The 23540-nt window shown below is 41.2% G+C and overlaps 1 protein-coding gene and 1 long non-coding RNA gene across 2 annotated transcripts in view; both read right to left on the reverse strand.

Annotated features, from left to right (window-relative positions):
- Positions 1–23540, reverse strand: part of gmds (GDP-mannose 4,6-dehydratase) — a 177830-nt gene that overhangs the window by 75368 nt on the left and 78922 nt on the right. The gene's annotated exons all lie outside the window — the stretch shown is intronic.
- LOC123971126 overlaps positions 1–23540 on the reverse strand; it is a 28581-nt gene that overhangs the window by 4008 nt on the left and 1033 nt on the right. The gene's annotated exons all lie outside the window — the stretch shown is intronic.

Here is a 23540-nt window from a genome sequence, read left to right on the forward strand (position 1 = left end):
GGCGAGCGCTGAGATTGAATCATGTTATGTGATGAATGTAAAGTACGGCAATAAAAGCCAATGAGACAAACTGTTTAATCACAAACATGTGAGTCCTCAGGGAGCTGGCTGGTTGCAAAATGTGGCTGCATATACATAGAGTTAAAATCAGACATTTGTTCTCTCCCACACAGTTTGACTGTCTTCACAGCTTGCCTGCCTTCCTTCCTTTTTTCTGCAGTCTTTTCCACAGCATAGACCTATTTTTTCCCTGCTGTTTCTTTTCTTTTGATATTTCTTTTCAGTAACTCAACCTCATCTGTAGGTTTTCCCAGCAAGACTGAGTCTAATGTTACCTGTAGCATCAAAAAACCTATTAGCCACATAAAATGATATGGAGTGCTATCAATAATCTCTACCCCTGCCTTCTGCAAACAATAAGCACCTGTTGCTCCATTTTGTGAGGCCGCGTGAAACCGAAAAATGACATGTTTAACACAAAAAGACACAATCCCCAGCTGCATCTCTTGTGGGATTCATTTTTTTCTTCCTAACATCACCAATTATTCCATATTACTGCGTCTCACTAACTCCCACACCATAGGTGCTAATCCAAAAATGGTTATAAACCCACAGGATGGTTGTCAACTCTGCTTCCGCTTCAGGTGAAATATGCACCTCCCTTCAAATCAATTACCCCCTCCTCCCTCACAGCTGCAGAGCTCTTCTTTATGAACTGAACCTAGAGCCTGGGATTATAGCAACGTTTGACCTCCCACCTTTGACCTTCAAAGACGACCCAGCACGCCATTAAACTGCCTCTCTCTTGCTATTACCCAATCTGATGACTCACTTAAGGGGGATTCCAGGTAATATGAGAACAAGATGGCAGATCTACCTACTATAATGGCAGCTGGGGAAAATGGTTGCCAATTAGAGTCGAGAGGGGCGTCAATAAACTAAAACTTCTGAGCTCATCCACAGCTCGTGGATGCAAACAGAGCTATCATTTTTCATCACTGTGGTTTGTCACCCAGTGGTATTCTCAAGGAAATCTGGCAAAACTAATTGGCATTTTATGTCCAATTTTCTCTTCACTTTCTTTTACTGAAAGCATTTTTTTGAGCTTCAAACATCATATGAGGATCGTATTTACTATGAGATGCAATCAGTGTATTCTTGCTGCACGGGGTTGAGATTTTTCAGTTTTGACCAAGTCTATCAAGCAAAAAAATCTAATAACGTAAGGACAAGTAAGTATAGTTTGGACAATTGGGATCCCACTCAGATCTGAAATAGAGTTATCATTAAAGAACAGCAATGAATGAAATGAGTTGGAAAAAGAGAAACAAGAAGCACCTGAGACAGCGAAGTCAGAGCCACAGCCAGCACCCCACCTGGCCTTGCCATGTTTATTATTCCCATTATCCAGTGGTAATGGGGAAAAGTTGAAACAAACACTGGTGCACCTGTTAATTCCACCACCAGGGAAATGGGCCCACAAACTCTCCAGCTATTTCCTGTGGCCTTGGGGAGGGTAAAGGGATGGGCAAGCAGAACCAGATGATGGGGTGTTTGGGGGTTGTGGAGGTTACAGCTCAGTGTGTAGTGGCCATCAGGGAGGTAGAGTCAGGGGGTAAAGGGCAGGGTGTGTGTGTGCGTGTGTGTGTGTGTGTGGGGGGGGGGGGGCGCACCCATAATGAACAGGAGGAGGCTGGGAGGGGGGAGAGTGGAAGATGACTTGAGCCCTTCATGTGAATCTGTTCCAGACCCAGACCTAAACGAAGGTATATTGGATCCAGACACGAGCATGAGGCGTTGTGTGTGTCTGCATGTATGGTGTGTGTGAATCGGTGTGACACATTCTGACTGATATTATATATGAGCATGAAAAAGTATTTGGGTGTCACAACTGATCAAACCAAGTTGGACAGAGTCTGTGCTACTGTGGGTGCCGAGAAATAAAATTATACAATGAGTGGTGTTTAATAATTACAATAGATTGCAGAGTAGTGCAATGAGTAAAATTAGCAAAGTAAACTGGTTGTCATGGATGGATGTTTGTCACATTGGTACTGTAACAAAGGAGAATTTGGATAGAGGCACTATACAAATGAAACTATTTTCCATTTAATCCATCACTGCACATAAGAATTTGCATGCACAACTATGTACAGTAGATAAAAGAGGAATATTCTATAAACAGGGATGGATTTTTACAATGGACAGTTTAGGTTTATCATTTGCCTTCTTTTTCTCTTTCAAATAAGCCTGTAACCTGGCTGATAGTCTGGCTGCTTTTGTTTCTTGACCTGTCATTGTAGCAATGTCGGGGTGCTCTCAGATTTCACTAACTAACTTGGTGGGTATAATGTTATTTTTAGCGTTAGGAATAACCATTAAGACCCAGGTTGTATAAAACCAGAAGTATCCCTTAAGGTCTATTCTTTACATTATATTGTCATCATCTTCCCTTTAGGCATCATTCCCTCTGGGCCTTCAGGCTTAGAGCAGAGATAAAACCATTGACGTACATGTATATATACAGAAACGCTCCCTGAGCCCACCCGTCTGCTTCCCTTCGGTGTGAAAACATGATTCCTTCACCCTCATCATCCTCATCATCCTCCACCCCCTTTTGGTTCTCCTCTTTTCTCTCTTCCCCCCTGCTGTCCTGCACCGAGGGGAATTAGAAAGCATAACAACCGCGAGGTCCACTCTCATGGAACACCCAGGTCGCTCTTTTCTCCCCTCCCCTTCCCTCTGCTCCACCTCCTTTGAGCTTCCTGCTTACACAGCAGGTCTTTTCTTCTCCCAAGCCCATGTTTCAGGAGGAGCCAATTCACCAGCGCACCATGCCAGTGAAGCAAAACTATAAAGGAGGGCTCTGAGCTGTGGGGATGGACCAGTCAGTGAAACTGAGCATGGCAAACACTAAATCCATCACAGAGTGGGAACACAAATAAGACAGGGAGAGGTTGGAAAGAGGCAAAAAAATAAGGGTGGTGGGCGAGGAAGGCAATAGGAAGAGAAAAAAAGAGTAGGGGAATTGAGCGTAGGACTTCAGTTCAGTTCATTTCTGGGTCAGGGTGTTGCATAGGATCTATAGCTTGCAAGAGTTTATTTGCACTTCCTGAAACCTTGCAAGTACACGAAATGGCTACAGAGATAGAGCGACCACAAGAACAGTAATAGGTCAGCTTGGGCTGCTTGTGCTAAATGTTTCCAATGTCAGCAGAAATTGCTCACAGCGAAGACAAAATGGAGCAAATGAAACACTGATTGTTCTGATCTGGCTAGCAAAACCCTTTCAAGAACAAGCCTTCTTGTTGTCACTCCATTTTTGAAAGCGAACGGAAGATTGACCATTCAAAGACACTGACAATCCAATTCATGTAGTAGTGTTGTGGCGTCCGGCACCAAAGGCTTTCTACAGCAGGACCACTGGAGCACCTTGAAAAGAAGCAAGAATCCGCCTCAGGTCTCAGTGGGTGAGTGTGTAAGGAGGCTCATTAAGTCATTTATCACCTCATCAGTGTTGGAGCTGGGGCCACTGTGTGCCACTGCACTCTGTGACAGAGCCGCTGTCATGGTCTCTATGTCTGTCAGTGAGTGTGGGGCCTCAGCATCAACAGAAGGCTGGGTGAGGAGGGTGCACTGACAGACGAGATGAGAAAAAAAACAACCCAAATAGAGTAAGACTAGAGTAAGTATTAGAATGGAGAGACAATAAGAAGAAGAGAAGGGGTGAGCAAAAGAGGGACGTCAGAGAAAGCGGAAGACAAATTGACAAGAGAGAGAATGGTATGTTGTTTCATTTTAGGGAGGAGAGTTGGAGATGATTTACAAGAGCTGTGAGAATCCCTCCAAACACGATCTGACCAGACATGAGCACAAATCATTGCTCAGTGGACGGTTGCCATCACCGCCATGAACTAATCCTCCTTTTTCAAACCCATGGCATGTGCCGAGGATGATACTTCAAAAGAGCAGTTGCAATATATATTACCAAACCATTGTGCCTCATCTCTGCTGGACCTCCCACCCATTAATCCTCAAACTTGTTAAAAAGGAGTGAATTCAAAAAGGCCGCTATCTCTTTTCTCTCCCACCTGTGCAAGGAACTCCCTCTCTGCCCCTATCTCATATAACATGTCGTATTAGATACCATGTTCCTGCATGGTCTGTAATGTGTATCTGGGGGTGGTGTGTGTGTGTGTGTGTGTGAGTGTGCGGGGGGGCACACGTCTTGTGTGCAAATGTAGGCAGGTTAGTCCATGGCCAGTACAGGGAAACATTACTCTTCAGGGTTGATACCAGCCTCGCGACCCTGGAGCCAACTTCACCGCTATGGAGATTACCTACTCTGATTTATGACCCCGACCCCTGGCCGGAGATCCTGCTGGTAACATCAGTCACACACGCCGACAGACACACACACCTGTCCCTGACCAGCTGTGAAAAATCCCTTTCCAAATGGTGTCATTCTCTCTCTGGTCTGCCTGCATGTTTTTGGCCACATTGTGTAGCTGCTTTGCCAGACTCTTCTTTCAGGTTGGCCCTGTTACAATGAGTTGCCAAGCAGTATTGCATATGCAAAATTAATAGAACCGCCAAACCATTTGATGTGGGAGACTGACCATCGGAATTTATGCTAGCAGTGGGAGGATAAGGTATGATAGCTGGAGGATGAATGATTCCTGTTAATTTCATTCTTGTACCATCTCATGAATACCAGGTGCCAGGACTGCCAGCCAATAAGTTCTGAACTACAACATCCTAAATTGTCTTTTTGGTTAAATCTCAAGCAATGCAGATATGTATGCATGTAGATCTCACATAATTACAAATAAAATTATTTATTTAATTTTATTATAAACAAGCTACTGTCATAGTCAAAGGTTTTTGCACCTCCTGTATCTCAAAACATGTAGAAACAGAATCAGCTTTATTGCCAAATAGGTTTACACATTCAAGGAATTTGCTTTGGTGTTTTGGTGCTTAACAATAAACATAGCAGCTAGAAAAATATAAGAAATATAAAGACAGAGCAAGTAGTTAAATATCAGGCAATGTGCTCATTGCAAAAAGCCAAAAATGTATTTAAGGAACGAAGCCAAGTGTATGTGCGTAAGATACACCGCTGTTTATCAAAGAGACTAGATAATGAGCATGACAGATTCTCTTCACATGCTTAGTCCGAGGTCACAAAGAGGCTAGGGCCTATCCCAAGCATGAGATGACACATTTGAACTAGTGTAAGATATGGGTGTAACAATATATCATGACACAGTATACAATGATACAAAATTGGACTGCAGTGTTAACAAAATCTGATTACAACTCCCAAAAGGCACACATATTCATTCTGCATACTTTAAATACCAGAGGGGAAAATTAAATGTCATCCATTAACAATGTGAGCTATCACTGGTCACAAGTGCTTTATGAAGATGTTGTGGCCAACTGAAGTTTTAAGAGGATGTTCCAAGTTTAGATATTTGTTTTTTATCTTAAAGAAGACATTCTTAATCTTATGTTTTGTTTCATTTTTTTTATAGATCTTCTTGTAACATGTGTTGTTTTAGTTTTTCATGTGTTTCAATTATTTGCAATTTGCACTAAAACCAATGAAAAAAAGCATTTTAATGTTAAAAGATGTACATTTTAGACTAAAAGAAGAAACAAGTAAGTCATTTAAGTAAGTCAGTTTTTCCCCTTAAAATATTTTAAGTTAATTAATCCAATATCTCGTATCAGGCAATGTTATGGGCTGACTAGTCCTGTTTGTTACACTGTAGTCTAAAATAAATGTGAAGCACATAACAAATGTTCCTTCAATCTGACATGGACGGAGAGATTCAACCAAACAAATTACTGTCCCTTTAAAATGTGAGTGTGACCTCTGACCTTGGATGTGGCTCAGGGTGCAGTGTCACAATAACCCTAACGCTCCTGCAAGAGACCGAATTTCACGGTGAGGGTAAAGCCAGCACATGCAACAACAAATGGCAGACGTCAGCCATGCTGGTCTCTGATACTAATGCACAAGTCTGTACCACAGACAGAAGACTCCGGAGGAGTGAAGAGACAGAGAGAAGAGGGTCTGGAGAGAGTAACAGAGAGACGACAGATGGTGGTTTGTGTTACATACACATGCTAACACACACATTCTCAGGCCCTGACACTCCAAAACCCTTCACACAGGAATGATTCATGATCTCTGGAGTCACAGGGGAGCAACAAACACACCGGACACACTTCATACGTGTGTCACGCTGAAGGCTGGTAGCCACAAAGATCCTTTTATACACGCCATATTCGCTGTAAAAAATATTGTCCATACAGTCAGTCCTTATAGTCCATCATATACTTTACTATAACACTTTAAGTTGCCATAACAAATAATTTCTTCAGCGGTGTTTCTTGTCTCCACTGCTTTCTAATATGTACACAGAAAAATGTGTCGCAATCACCAAATAGATATTCAGTAATAATAAGCAGGTGACATAGTATTATATATAAATAGCATCCACCTGCTAATAACATTAAGATATCATCTGTCGTCAAGGCAGCACATCAAAACCAATAGGTGATAATATTAAATAGTCTGGAGAAGGTCACAAATGCGGGACTAGTGGTTCCCATCCTGGAGGTTGGAACCCCTACAAGAGGGGTCATGGGTAGAGAGAGGTCTACCCAGGCAGAAAAAAAACTCTTTGCTCCTTGTGAAAATTTGAGTTTTAGCCATTTGGGCCTCTAAAAGGTATTTAAATTAAGCAATCAGAGAGGGGAATATAACTTTTCAGTAGACCACATAACTTACAGACTGTGACTCAGATGTCTCAACCAAAGCAAGTTTCTTCTGAATGTATTCTATAAATTGTAATGTAGCTACAGGTATGATGTTTCTCTACCTGATAGAGCTAATTATTTTCATGGAGTCAACTTCAGAGGTTCGCAGTTGGACTTTTCAGGGTGCCTTGTCCAAAAAAATGACAGACGTGTACATCAACACCTGGCAGGCAAGCATCAGTGTATTTGACAGACGTGCTGTTTACTGCTTGTCATAGTGATGTGATGTGTAATGCTTGAATGCTGAAGAACCAAATTATGGATGTTATACTGCAGCCCTAAAGCCAATTTTGCATTTAAATGTATTTTTTTACATTCTCCTACAGAGATTAGATACCATTTAGCATACCTTTTGGATTGGTGATTTTCACTTTCATAGACTTGACAAAACTGATAAAAACAGTTACAAAATATCATAAATGTAAACAGCAGACAATAAACATTAACAAACAACAAAGACTAAAATGTATACAGGGTACAGTATATTTGAAGCTATGAAACAAAGATAGTCAGACAGTTTGTTCGCTCTCAGGTAATTGTTGAATGTGTTTTGACATGCTTTGCTGCAGGCGACTTGTCATCAGTTCTGTCTGTAGCAAAGTGGAGTGTAGCAGAGTCAACAGAGAGGTGCTAGTACTCAGACAGACAGACACAAGACTCTCAGTTAAAGATGCGCTGCAAACCCGTCACAATTCACTGGTCAGCTTTCAGCACTCTGGATTCTGCTGGAGGCTTCTACACGCCACTCAACACAGCACTAAACGCAATACACACGCACTCAGTGACAAGTATTTCTATTGTGCACAAGGTCAGAAACAGTGGTTCTTTCTGTCTCTCTCTCTCACACACACACACACACACACACCTGTCTTCACTTAGCCAGCATGTAAAAGACTATTGTACCTGGGATACCAGCAGACAGGAGACGGAAATAGGGAAAAAGTAGCTAGCATTTTTAAGTAAAATTCTATTTATTGCCTACAAGAAAGCCAGGGAGTATCTGATATCAGACAGGAGCAATAAAGTGCTCACCACCCCCCACCCCCCACAAATATGACTGAAGTTTTAAGATCTATGTTTTGAGTATAAATGGGGTTAAAAAGGCTCAGTTTACCAAACTGAGAGAACAATGTCTTTGTATGTTAGTATGTTATAATATTATAATACGACATAATTATCTTGCCCCGCGACCCTGTACGCAGGATAAGCGGTTGACGATGGATGGATAATTATCTTGTAGATAACAGTTTCACTTCAATAAAGATGTCACTGAGAACACCAGTGAGAAACTCAACCCACAAGCCCAATACAACGCAAGTGAACAGAATTAAAATTTGCATTGCATCTAAAAGTTGGGTTTCATTCCATAAACTACATTCACTTGCCAGTTGAGGGACACCTAGGGGTCAAGGGGGCTCTCCAACAATTGTACACATGAAGTTCACTTTGCATGCACTGAGAAGTACTACTCAGCAAAAAAAACCAAAAAAACAACTTACAATGTTGTCTGTGGCTCAGGAGGATGGACAGTTTTCATTGAGACTATTGGTTTGGTAAAAAAAAGTAATAATCTGAAACCTTTGTATGGCTCTACACCACTACTAGTAAGTAAGATTAATTATTATTTATCTATAAATTTTTGTGAACCGACCAAATAGTTTTTCATTTACACTTCATTATAAAATACAACTTTATGCAAGTAGAACATGTTTCACTCATTGTTCATTAACATGAACAAGGTTGGGTTTTTAAAACCCAAACCAAACGCTCGAATAATCCAATTTAGTTACAAGTCTGTTGCTCTTCCCCTGCTCTCTCTACTGTAAAAGGAGCTGAGCAGAGGAATGAAAACAGACAGTGGGATCAGGATGAAGTAAGTATAGGTCACATGGTAAGACGAGATGTTCAATGTCAGACAAAAATAATCATCCCTAACTCTATTAGATATCATTTTGTTTTGTATTTTTGTGTGTTGTAACTAAGGACCTGACTGGAGAGTATCACAGCAGACACTTCGATCATTATGATGTCAGTAGTCAAACAGCTTGCATGCAGAGACAATCACACATTGTTTTGCCACAAATGTCCACTCTCCTGCTCAAACAACACATCAATAATCACTGTCCGTTCAGTCTCAAGCAGGCTGGTTCCACCTCATTGGCCGTGATTAATTGTCTACGATGTTTTCCCATGATTCTCAGCGTGGCCGGCAGAGACTGACTCCAGCTCGGCATTCTGGGAGTGGACTCTGGCATCGCTTCTCACCGGAGCCATGACCTCTCCTTCCCTCCCTCATCGCCCGACCCTTTGACCTTTCCACTCTACCCTTCGTGGGTTCAGGATGGACTGGCAGCGGTCGGGTCAGGAATCCGTGTTGGTGAGTTATGGCCTGAGCCAGGACATGGTCAACACGCCAGGATTTGTCATGCAGACTGAGAAGCATGGCAATTACAATTTTAGCCAATAATTAAAGTATAATGAAGATGGATGGGGTCAGCAGCGAATGCGGCGAGGTCGGATCACGGGCTAATTCGCAACATTTATTTCAGAGCGTAGCGAGCTAATAGCTGGGATACAACAGGTGAACGTGGCTAAACAGAGGACGACCATCACCCCACCCACAATGTTAAAAACGCCAACACTCAGCAACTGCCATCAGTGCATTCACAAGCGAAAAAAAAACATTAAAAACCAGCTGAACAGATTTAGACTGCTGATGGCAAGGGAGAAGAGATGCAAATTAAATAATTTTGATGAAATCTGGAAAATGAAGTATCCAGATACGTCAGATTTGTTACATTTTCATGTAAAAATCAAACCTTAGATCTTTTTTGGAATCTGGCTGTTGATTTACGTACTTTCTACCAAGGCCGTTACAGTGAAGGTGGTTAATAGTTGTGTACTTTCACAACCTGAATCAGGAAACTCAATTGGCCATATCTGGCTATATTTAAACATCTAGAGAGCACTGACTATCCAGTACATTATACAGATTACTGTCAATTATAATTTTAATCCATCATGGAGGGTTTGTTTAGCCACTCACTGGTGGTACTACCTTAAAAGTGACACCTAGGTTTTTGGCGAACTATGGACCAAGTTACAAAAACAGCACCAAAATTCCCCTCATGCTTGGAAAAAGGATCTCGAAAGCAGCGGCAGTGAAAATAGACAAGAGTGAGACATGGATAACTTGTTAATAAGTTCTAGTCTGTTCACAGCGAGCTGTATGAAACACAATAGGTCAGGTTTTTGTCCGTAATCTATGCTCAGTCGGCCATAATCTCTTTATAACTCGGAGTAATGCCCAGTAGGGATGAGTCTTGGAGTCTTTTCTCCGTGGGTAAATATACAACAACCTGGGAGCCGTGGTTCTCATATCTGACCCATCTGAACACACTAACAGTCTAACACAGGACCATCTGTGGATCTTTGGAAGGACCTTTTTTTTGCTTCTTGTGAGTGAGTGTGTTAGCTACAGTAATCCTCAGCCATACCCTGTCCAGAGGAAAGCGGGGAGTGGGCGGGCTGGGGATTCAACAGCGTCAAGAGGATCTGGTTCTGCCTGAAACCACTGGTGGTCTCCACAACAAGCTCCTTATACAAGATTCTTTAATCAATTTTGGTGAGATACAAGATAAAATGTTCTAATATGTCAGTAAACAAGGTGCACACACATGCAGAGGCACACACTGCGCGAACTGGACCTGAACTCAGCTCAGTGCCTGTTTAAACTAAACGATCCAAGTTAATGCGAACAAATATCCAGTGAGCTATTCAGAGGTTTTCTCATATCCTGCCCTAGCCCACACACACACACACACACACACACAATATGGTGGCATACACACACGCATACACAATATTCCCAACCCCAAAAAGAGGCCCCCTGGCTAATGTAACGGTGTTAAACTATTCCTGTAGCAGTCGTGAGAGTCAGATCAGTCAACAATGCCCTTTGTTTCTGTGTCCAGGATGTATTTTTTTTTAATATGGCGTCTGGACTAGTTTGTCAAAATTGATATTTTTGCCGCTCTAAAACTCCCCAGCTTTCCCCTGCTCGCAAAGACTCTGGGCGTACCTCGGTGTGACTTTGCCAAACTTGTACAACTGCTTGGTAAAATAGTACAAATGCAGTCTGAATAACTTGCCAGCGCGTTTTGGCAGAAGCTGCCAGCATGTTTCTCCGACAGTGACCCACTGTGTTTAATATGGCGCGGCCTGCCAAGGGTCACTTTCCATTTGGCTTCAGCACTCTGAGACTCAAACTCAGAGAGACGTGGAGAGAGTGAGTGAGAGAAGACGCAGACAGATGGAGCAGCCGACCAGGAATCTGCTGCTGTTTAAGCAGGAAACACCCTTCCTCAGTGACAAATAGAGGAACGCACCCACCTCACACTTTTCCCCTAATCAATAATTCAACAGTGACCTCATATGAATATAAACAAGCTTTGAAAATTTAATAAGTCCAGCTTTGTCCAGGGCAGCTAACAGATGTCATGTGTCTACAGTCTGCACTCATAATATTCAAATCCTATTATAAATCTTGTGCTGTTAATTCAAACTTTGTGTCTCTGAAGATGTGGGAATGTAACACCCTGGGGTGTCAGTAGCCTGACACTGACTGCTCTAAGTGTTTACAAAAGCTAATTCTCATGTCAAACTGAGCTCACAGCTCCTGTCTACATGTCTGCCTGGTAGAGCTAAAGCTTCTCTGTCGCTTTCTGTCTCCGTCCACATCTGTCTTCCACTGGCAGCAATAGTTGTTTGGACACAGCAGGAGGTCAATACTTGTCCTCTGAGGTTTCAATCTGCCTGAGCATCGGACTGACGTCTGAGAACAAAAGTGAAGGAGGGAGAAGCTGGTCTGTGGTCTGAAAATGTCAGGACACACGACGAGGGCGTCAGAAGAAAACGGTAGACTGGAAACTGCTCATTTTGGGCTTTTTGGAGAGTGGGACAATACCCACTGAGGCTGAGAGAGAGACACATGCACAGGAAGGGAGAGAGACGTCTGAGAGAGCTGGGGTATGATAGATAGCTTTCCACACGCAGACCATCCATTTTCGAGAGGCTAAAAACAGACATGGCAACAAATCTGACTAGCTTTCAAATATTTGAATATGAAGGGTGCTTTGTTTAAGCTCTTAAACTGAACACAACATTAAAGGATAATTCTGGTATATTGCATGTTAGATGTTTTTTCCTTGGTTTTGGCCATTTTCTATTGGTTGTGATAACACCAAAGTAATTACGGAGATCTGGGAAGACAGGAATTTCCTTACAAAGTCCAACAGGGCAAAAATCGCAACAGTCAGATGATCAGACAGGTTGAAAAAAGCAAGCAGCAGCAATATTATCTAAACCTTTAATAAACTGAAACCACACTCAAAATTAAGATAAAATAATGTTATCGTTTTTCTGTCAAATGGATCTGAGTAATCTGGGGGGTTGTCTGTCTGATAGTATTCTAATACAAACACTAATGTCAATTTAGTGATGTTGCCATGTTTCCAGAGTAATTCTCTCTAGGTAAATCAAATGCAAGTTTTTCTTTAGCTTTCATCTACACATAACAGCCTTTATCAGAGGCAAGAGTTTGCTCAGTTGTCATCATGTAAGCACTGAATGACAATAGCGAGTTTATTCCTCCACCACATATAACTTCTGTTCATCAAATGACTGATGTTCCATGCTTAGGTCGTTCTATGAAAACTTTTCCATGACAACTGAGCATACTGAGCATACTCCATCAGCTGATGAAGGCTGTGTCATGCGGCTGATAGCTTTGGAAAAAGACAAGCTGTAAAAACTGTAACTATCCTGTAAATTGTAACAATTTTTTATTTAATTTTTAACAGTTCTTTGTACAAATCTCCTGCACTCCTGAAAGTCTGTTAGACAGGTACGATCAATAACTGAATGTGAAAGAATTTGAAGCAATGTGTGGAATTATTTGGTTCTCTTAAACGATTCAGAACCAGACCAAAAATCTGGGCAATTAAACAGAAAACCCTTCACTACTCCACAACCCCACCTTTGTCCCTAACCTACTACGGCTAAATGGAGACAGACCCCCCAATAGTAGCACCACCCACCCTATTTTACTTCTGTTGCCAACTGGAGATATAAGGGGCAAAAACGAGAGTCGAAGGATGAGAAACTGTGTTTAAGTGTGTGTCTGGGATATGAATAATGTATGAGTGGCAGGTCTGACTGATGTGGGGTATAGGGTTTCCAGCCAGCCAGTGGAGGGGCTGTGTGTCCGTGCCCAAACCCCAACACACCGCACTGCTGACTTCAAAGGGTGTGGTCTGGACTCACTCATATACAAACACAATCTCTCTCGCTCTCGCTCTCTCACTCTCACACACACAGAGATATGGACAAACTCACTTACTCGTTCAGTCACACTCGGACACACACTCTGTGAACCACTCACGTAGATGAGGACACACATGTGCACACTTTCTTTCCACACTTGCACACACCGATATGCTCGACTTCCTGTGCTCCCAAACAGGAACACACAGGCTGCTGTGTGCTGGATGGTGGGTCTGGGGATTTGGGCGGAGGGAGGCCTGGCTTTCCACACCTGTGTTTGCAGCAGTAATTAGGGGTGCATTCTATTTTGGGGCGGCGAGCGTCCGTGCGCTCACACACACACTGAAGCACACAGAGAGAGCTCTCAGTGGCTGAGGTGTACGGTACACGTAAGCTGTTTGCTGTGTAGCAGCTTGTGTTTTCTCTGGTTAGAGAGTGTGAAGGCCAGTGGAAAGCTCTAAATGGCCTGTAAATACAAACAGTCATATTTCCAGTTCCAGGCCATTTAAGAGCTCGTCACGGTCTGGCCACGCACGCCTTTCTGACATGACAGACAGCAGCCATTGAGGATATTAGCTCAATTAAGATGTTAAATCACAAACCTGACGTGATCTCAAATGTTAATAGTTAATACTGGCATTATTTCACCTTTTCATTATCAAAAAACATATGGGAACCATCAACCATCACTACATTTATCCTACTCATAATTATCGTCTATGTGGCAGGTCCAAAGTCCAAAGTCCCATTAATTAATATATTTTACAGAAATGACATAATAACAGCATATATTGTAAAGAGAATGAATCATAGTAACATACTGACAGAATAGTCCTTCAACCCTACAATGCTAAATTTAAGCCTCATTTATCTCATTGGTTTTACAGTACATTTACTCTGGTTAAGTATCAACGCTCTCATCAGCCTCGTTTCCAGCAAGAGCAGGCAGCTGTTTTCAGCAAAAAAGCTCTATAAACCCAATGTACACTCCCTGTTCAGCTCCAAATGGCAGAAAGACACAGTTAAAGACTAGCTGGTGGATAAACGGATGCATTTAGCAGCTAAAGAGCCAGATATGTTTCTGAGGAGTTGGTGCAGACCAAAACAGGAACTAAATGGAAAGTGAATATTGGAATATTGTTATGTTACGGTGTGTCTCCGTGACACATAGAGGAACCATTTATTTGCATTGGGTGACATATTTCCAATGTGTAGTTTATTTTGAAGCAGATCCACAATTGCATTTTGATCTCTGGAGATTATTCCATGTCACACTGAGCCACTGAGCTGATTCATGGGGATGCAGTTCAGTGTTTACACCTCTAGACCAAAAAGCTCAGAGGAATAAACTACTAGTTGTCAAGGTTATTTAAAGATGTAATTTATTTAAAATGACAATACGTGACAAATTCAAGCATATGCTTAAGTTTTCTGTTAACATATCGTTTCTATGACTCTGAGTCATAAGCTATTTCTGGTTTTGGTCTTTAAATTAGATTTACTGATAATATTAAAAAGATTAAACAACACAAGCTTTGTCATATAATTACTAAACACAGTATAATATAAGGTTAAAAAGATCTACTATAAAAGTTGTCATATGAGCACTGGTCACAGGTCACATGGACGGAAAAGCTTGGTGACACTAATCTTTGCCCGCCTCTTCAGAAGATAATAACACACCTTTCTTACAATGGCATCTATTCTGTTCTGAATTTCTAAATATGTATCTGGTATATTTTTGAATCCTTCCAGCAACGTGGCCAGCACATTAGAGACTTAGGTCACCCACCTTGCGGCATGTTACACCAGTCGGCAGCTCAAGATCTCAAGGAATAAAACAAGCATGACAGGCTGTGACAGTCACCAATCTGCAAGGTCTATACTTTGAGGTTGCGCTGGTTTGGAGAGCAACGAGGCAAGCTATTGCGCTGTGAAAAACGTAAGATTTGAGAAGATGGGGAGTAAACACAGGGAGGGTGAAACGTGCTTATTCGTTCGCTTTCCTCCTCGCTCCCTCGCAATCTTGTAAACACACACGCATGGTAATTACATCTCATTAGAGCACTCACAGCCTTTCATGTAGCTGCTGAACATGGCCACTGAATCTCCCCTCTGGCCCACAGACATAAACAAACACTTCAGCTGGCCTGCCCGCTGGAGCCCTGGAGCCTCCGCTCCACAATGGAGAGACAGGGATTCCCCTTCGCCATGGCGCATGTCCATACTCCTCACCCCACAGCACCACCCACATCTTTATCTTTTACTCTCATTCTGTCTCATGGTTTTCTTCTGTTCTTTCCTGATCTCTAAACAGACAGATGCAGCAACAGCAAGAAAGAAAGAGTTGAAGAGAGAGAACGAAAGAGGGAGACAGAAGTCAGAGAGCTGCTTGCCTGTTGTGGGTCGGTAATGATATAATGAGAGGACTGCAGTGTTTAGTGGGCGGCTCTTTTTATAGCAACTGTCAAGGCAAATGTGCAATCATTCACTTTGATTGAGCAAATGAGTGTGCTCGCTTGTGTGCATGCATGTACTTGTGCATGGCGACTCAGTGCACGTGTGACGGGGACCAGAGAGACCTAGAGAGTGAGGGATAGGCAAGACATAGGGATGGGGAACTGGAAGAAAAGGACATGACCGGAGGAAAAAGAAAGAGGTAAACAGAGAGGTGTCACTGAAAGAAAAAAAAAAAAAAGCCTGGTCCTGGCATTGAGCAGAGGGTCAGTGAGAGGTGGCGGCTGGGTCAAGCTGAGGTCAAATAAGGTGCAAAACCAGTAACTCTGGGGCAAGTTTAGAATGAAAACAAACCACCTCTATCACTGCAGCTCATAGACAGGGCCTCCCCTTAGGTTACACACACACACACACACTCATATTGTTGGGGCCACTTAATTAAAAAAAGAGATCCCTGGCACTCCCTTAGAAAGTCCCACCTTCTAAAAGAAAATACACAGCTCTCTATCGCGGCTGTTTTAACAAGGATAGAGTTCAAATACAAGCAGCGTCGAGTGAAAGCCTCATTGTGGTGGAGAGAGAGGCTCTGAACGCCATGTAGGTTCACTCCTCATCCATCAGACCAACACTTCGGCCCAGCATTTCCTCACCAATTATGCAAAGGTCTCCAATCTCACTGTACATATGCCCAAGTGCACACACGCCTGTTGTTTCATTCAAAGTCTATGGTCGTTTATATGCAGCATGCATGTGTGTCTGAATAGGTGTACAACAACGTTAACACAAGCACAATGTATCATTTAATACAGTGACCTTGTTCTTTAAATTGCCCAGATATTGCAAACGTGTGTTTGTGCATGCTGGCATGTTTGTGAGTGTAAAGTATCTGTGTATGTGTGTGTCTGTGTGTGAGGTTTGTGTGTCATACAGGGATGTATGCCCAGTTTAATATTATAAGCCTGTGTGAACACAGATCTACTATAAGTCTAATATAAAACAGACAACATGAGGAAGCCATTTGGCGTTGTGAGATGAAGGAAGACAAGTTTTCAGTGCTGTGACCCAACAAATGTTTCCATTCCATTTAAGCCATCAGGCCTGTGTGAAGTGGACTGGTTGGGATGCCGTCTCTGCCACGCTCAATAGACTAGAGGCAGCGCTCAGCTCTCAGTGGGCCTGGCGGGAAAATGCTGCCTGGATCTGACTCACTCCTTTGCTGTACCTGGAGGCAAGTTCAGCTCATTAAAAAACACAAAATTAGTTTGTTAAATGAGGCATTTCTGCATAGGTAGTGGCCTCTGAGTGAAGAGCAACAAAGGCAATGTTTGTGATCTGGACATGGACCCAAGTTAACTTAATTATGGAGTTTTTAGCTATTAGAACTTGATTATTTTATTTAAAGTTTATTTAAAGTGAAAATATTTCTTCCACGGGGTGCTTGCAGATGTCAAGACAAAGCACTGTTGTAGAAGTTTAAGGATAACAATTACAAAATCATAAATAATTTAAAATACCACATATCTAAAGCAGGATTACGGAGTCCTTGACAAAAAGCACCATTAAAAAAAAAAAACAAAGGTGACAACGACAGCATTCACAGTCAAGTGACAAAAATAAAAATACAGTAAATAAAGAAGAATACAGGTGTAAATGAATAACTTACTCAAAAACGTTTACAATACATTGACTGTAAATGTAAAAATATACACATTTACCAAATACAACAAAATGTGTATACTCCTTAAATTATACTGCATAATACAGTTTATAGTAAACAGACATGAAGCTAGGGGGATTTTAAAATAGCATAAGCTGTTTAGTCATTTAAATTCATGTACAGCCTAAAATACCACTTTAGGTGGTCTACCAATGAATCAGATCCCTTACAAACAGACATGAATTTTTAAGTGGAGTTTTTATGCATTGCTTTTACTGAATTCCGTCAGCTCTTCTCAGTTTCTGTGGGTGTAATGGCAGAATTAGAAAGTGTTTTGGAAAACCTAATGGATAAGAACCCATTAATACCATCACACAATCCTAACTCAGAGCCTGCACATAAAAGAGCTGTGGTGCACTTGGTCAAATCGATACAACATTAAATAATAGAATTTAAATTATTTACATATATTTCTATGTTAAAACTGACTGTGCACCACAGATGGCCTTATTTAGGGGAAACACAGGAAAACACAGAAAAGAAGGACGTAAGCAGCAGGAGAACAACAGTATAAAACTTTAAGTAAAAGCAATATATCATACTAACAAGCAAGCACATGCAAACAAATACTTTTCAGATGTGCACAACTGGAGCTATTTATTCTTATAGACAAAGTGATATTGATATTCCCATGTGCACACACACACGCAGTGTGACTACACGTGCATGTGCACACACACACGCAGTGTGACTACACGTGCATGTGCACACACACACGCAGTGTGACTACACGTGCATGTGCACACACTCAGATGTGCACAGATAGCTGAGTATCAAAGAGGTCAATGAGTCAGACAAAAAATGTAATCGCAAAAAAAGGAGAAGGGAGAGGGAGGGAGCAGTAAGAGAGTGAAAAGAGCAGAGACTGTGACTGAGACTCTTGTGATATTTGGCTTGATTTCGACACTCTGCAGTCTGGACGGAGAATCTTCCCACGAGCCGCTCAACCGTCTGACAGAGCGAGAGACACAGAGAGCGAGCGAGAGAGTGTGAAGGAGGAGAGAGGAGGTCACACACATTCCAGTCCCAAAGACTCGTCCAGACTCCTTAGACAATTAAAACAAGATGACCCCCCCCAACCCCCTCTACTCCATCAGTCTTGTCTGCTAGACCACTGCAGGCTTCACTTCACCAGCTGACTCACACCGATACTCCCTAAAATGTCACTACATGAGACTCATCCTTTTCTGTAGGACAAGACACAAGTACACACATACACACACAAAGGACTGGGAGGGATTATTGCATTAGCGTGCCTCTCACACTTGTGCTTCCCAATCAGGGAGTGTCTCAGCTCAGTGTCCCAGCTGTGGGATCCCTACCTACTGCTGCCCTCTCTCTCTCTCGGTTCACTGCAATTTAATTAATTCAGTAAGGTTAAATTATCAAATGATTGAAACCTCCTAGGATAACTATGACCTGGATAACTGAAAATCTTCACTGATATTCTGTAAGACTTTTTGGCATCACTAGTGTTTATATATAATAACATACATAATTGGACAAACTTCCTATTGTGACTGCTAAAACATTTAGCATTTGAGAAATCTGGATTCTTTTGTTAAATGAAAAAAGGGTTTTGTAGGAGAACATGCTAATATTTAAGGTATTAGTGGTATTATAACAAAACTGAGATACGTCGTATCATCAGTGCTACCACACAGATTTTAAGCCCAAAGCAACATGTTGCCATAGAAAATATATAAACAAAGTGACTGCAACTAACTTAACAAATACATTTACTACATACACAAAGAATGTATGATATATACAGGACACGAATGAAGCAAGTTGATACTGGTACCAAATATGGATAAAGCTGCAAATACTCACAAAATACAAAAATTTAGCATACAGCAAGTTCCATCCATTCATCCATCCATCGTCAACCGTTTATCCTGATCCTGCGTACAGGGTCGCGGGGGACTGGAGCCAATCCCAGCTGACATCAGGCGAAAGGCGGGGTACACAGCAGCATAACACAGCATAACACCGCAGCTACCTGGCTATACATGAGGCCATGAAGCAGTTTAGTATACAGCCATATGGTCTCAGATTAATCAAACCGGTCTAAAACCAATTACCAGTTAAGTTGTTCTTAACACTACAGTATTGCCGGAACTTTGGTAATTTACAAATATAAGTCCATGGACTCCCTTCTGTCTAAAATTCTTTTCTCTCACACCACTACTCATCACGCCAGCTGACACTTTCCCTCCTGCCCCGACCTGTTAAACTCCCAGCAGGGTACTGAGCCTTCTTATTACTTGATAGCACAAAACAGGAATCAATGTGCATGAGGAAAAACATACAATATTTAAGATACTAGCTTCAAAGTTTAAACTTTATGTCAATTTGTCGGAGTGTATTTTCATTATTGGCTCAATTTCCTTTTCTTGGTTTTAAAAACAAATACACACAAAGCAACAGTTTGGTTGTATTAAGTTTTTTTTTTTTTTTTGGGTCGTTTTGTTTATAACTTTCAAAATTGAATTAGGGGCTGTTTAAAAAGTTTCCATAGTGCTGGAGTAGAGTATTACAGCTGACTTTGGCTTTGTTGTTTCCTTCCTTTTATGAATAACGTGCATATTGTCGTATAACTGTGTGTCTGTATTGTCTTTCTATATGTCCGTTTGTGTAGCTAACTGTCAGCCTGTCTATGTTCGTATGTGTGCCTTTGCTTTCTACAGGACTCCGGGGTGCAAACTATCCTGCAGGCTTCATATGAAAGCTGAGGATTCTGGTTACACAAGGCGGCGAGGAGAAAGGAGAGAAAAACAGATCGGCAGAAGAAGAAGGACAGCATCTGCTTTCATCCTCAACCCAGCAGGGGAGGGCTTAGGCCTGTCACTCTGAGAGAGAGAGACAGCCAGCTGCTGCAGCACACACACACGCACGCACACGCACGCGATAAAAACTTGGGAAAAGAAAATTCTAGAGTACCATTAAAACTCAATGGCAAGATCATTTCTCTTCTTTTGACTATTATAAAAAAAAGTATTCCTTATATTCAAGCTGTAAAAAATACATGGAAAGCTCCTACTGCAAAGTGAGTCCAAAAAGTTCTTTCCAACATGAAGGACTTTCAACTTCTCGTCTTTAAAAAAAAAAATGACCTACAGAAAGACAATCCTCATACCAGAGCTGTCAGAGCCGTCCAGCTGGACAGACCATCTCTAGTTTGTGCTAAAATGCAATGGCAAGTACCACTTGGGTGTTTTCGACTCCTTCAAGCAGAAAAAGTCTCAGGCGTGCCTAGTTTTAAGTTTATTATGAATCTTTGGTTCCAATAATTGAAAAATGATTTGCACTCACAATCAATACCGCACTAAAATCTTATTAAATCTGAAATAAATTTGCATTACAACTTCCAAAAGTTGTTCTTTAACTGGAGGAGGATGATTATTTTGGTGCAGTATTTTTGTAGGTTCTTGACTTCCAGTGTTTTATTGAGTATAACAGTCTTGAAACAGGAAAATAAAGTCTTTATTAGTGTCAAATATAATCATCTTCACTGCCTGCTCCTGAAAAAAGGAGAACCATGAGAACCAAAACCAATAGTGACTGGTTGACAAAAACACAACACATTTCATATTGCTCACAAGGAAAAGATATGACTTGTAGTAGCTGTTCTGGAGATTTCACTTGTGTCACACAATCTCCCTTACCAGATGGAGTTTGCGGTTGTAATGACATCGTTGATTATTTTTTTCCAGAGCACTTCAAAGAATCCAAAAGCTGAGATCTAAAGTAAATGCTGAACTTGAAGAATTAGGTTCCAAAGACAAATCATAGACTTACAGTATATGTACAGTATATAAAAAAAAGCAAATGTAATAATATATTTGTGGATTTTTAATTGTTTACCTGTCAACAAAATCTACTTTGTCCATGGCTCCAGGATTAATCAACTAATAAAGCTCCTCTTTTTTTAGAAGATTATTTAAAGCCCCTTATGTGTCATGAAACAAGTAACAGATGAGGAGATGGTCTTTCTTAAAAAATAAACAAATTACTCTCAAGCAACTCACAGTAGAATAGTATGGATGAGGAGGGTTTGTTCTCCTAAAACGAATGAACAAAAACCATCTCCAATCAAATTATTTCCAAGAGCAAACCATTATATTAAAAAAATAAATAGTTGCAAAATTAACTTCTGTACATTTGAAATCAATGTCAAATCATCAACATGATTCAGGCTCAAATATGAATTAAAGGTGCTGCAATCATAAACTTGATAACCACTGAGGTACAAATAAGACAAAGGTGTATAAATACACAGCAGGTGAACCAGAAATAGGCCTACATATCACAACTAATCACAGGATGTAGTTTACCAATTGCAGGAAACAGCACAATATGGAGCACTGAATAAGAATAACAGAAAACTGTCAAGTTCTAACTGAAGGACTGTTCACACTGCAGCAATCAAATCCCAATAAAACAAGTTTTGGGTTACCTCTGCCATGTTGCCGGTAGGAACAGAGTAATGTTGATTTTATTTGTAGAAATCTCTCAAATTAACACAACCTCCAGTAACCCTTCTGTCATTCCCTTCACCAGATGTAATCCAGCCAATCACAGATTCGATCCAACTCTTCCCGCCAATCACCCAGAGGTGTACTGCCAAATACTTACTGGGGATTAAACTGAGAGGTAAGAAAAAAATGAACAGAACAGGAACAGAAAGAAAAAAAAGACAGACGTTCCCTGAAAACCCCTGAAAGCTCCTGGGTCAGGTTTCTGATTGTAAAGCTGCAGATGCTCCTGATGAAATTTTGGCCCCGTACACATGCATACAGGAACACACAAAACCCCAGATACTCAGTGTAACCCTACTCACAAAATCTCTACAGTCATAGATCTGTCTGTTATCTGCTCTTCTATTGTTAAAGCAGCAAGAGGGAGTCAGTTTTACAAAATCTTTCTCCATTTATCTTCCCTCAGCTCTAAATTATCTGGACTGTAAAAATCCTCAGTATTGCGGCTCTCTGACTCCCTCTGAACCTCTTCTCTGTAACGCTGGTATGATGCCACAGTAAATACTCACCCCATGTTTGATGATGATTTAGGATTTGGACCCAGATGGGTCAAGAGCGCCTCCCTGGAGATCTATTTTAAGACTCTCATCCAATTCATTACTCTTATCATCAAATCTCACCTCCTGTGCCTCTTCTCTATCTGTTTGAGTGAAACTCTCTTCTGTCATGTTTTAATCAAAAACAGCACAACTAAGTTTCAATGCAAAGCCTCAGCCCACACGTGTATTGATCGCTTACATTCAAATATGCATAAGGAATAATTAATGCAGAAATAAAGAGGTGATTTGTTTAATCACCTACTTGACAAAACAGTGAAGAAGCACAGCACAATAAGTCTATCCAGTTGTATAAAACAAAAAAAAGGTATGGGTATTTCTATGAACATTTTTAAAATACAAAGATAACAAAATATTGAAACGTGCCAAACAAAAAAAAAAAACACTGCAATAATAATATTTATAATTTTCTGCACCTTAAGGATTTCACTTGATAAATATAAAATCAGAGAGATTATAAGCATTAACACTGTTATCTGAAATCCTTTTTAATTTTTGTATCCCTAAAATCCAAGAAGTACTCTCGAGAACCACTGAAATGTATATCTGTTCCAAATATAATTTTATGGCTCTAAGAACCAAACCAGGGATCAGATATCCTTTATCTGTGCTTAAAAAAGACATTAAATATTTTTGTTATGTGAAGCTATCATGCCCTGTAAATGTACATGTTGGTGAAATAAGCCCAGTGTGTGTGTGAGTGAATGAGGTTGCTGGAGGTTCAGTGAGGTTTTATTGCTCCGAGCCACAGGGGGGGCAAACCCCAGTTTATTGAGCTGCTGCAAGGCCATGGGTCGAATTTCACCTGCAATTAACACTATAAACCCTTCACACACACACACACAGCTGCTGTCGTTTATTCATCCAGCTTGTGTGGGATGCCAAATCAACATGACAGTAGCTTCTGTCAGTCTCTCTCACACTAAATGATCTACACTCGGTCTAACCCCCTGCAGAGCACACACACAAAACATAAACGTGCACGCACACACACACACACACACACACACACAAATCTCAAGAGATGACATTATTAAGGTGAGGGGTCAGAGAGTTGTAGTTGTAGTCAGGAGGTTTTGGTGATGAAACCTAACGCTCCCTCTCCTCTGC

The sequence above is a fragment of the Micropterus dolomieu genome, linkage group LG05, assembly GCF_021292245.1.
Source record: "Micropterus dolomieu isolate WLL.071019.BEF.003 ecotype Adirondacks linkage group LG05, ASM2129224v1, whole genome shotgun sequence".
Lineage (NCBI taxonomy): Eukaryota > Metazoa > Chordata > Actinopteri > Centrarchiformes > Centrarchidae > Micropterus > Micropterus dolomieu.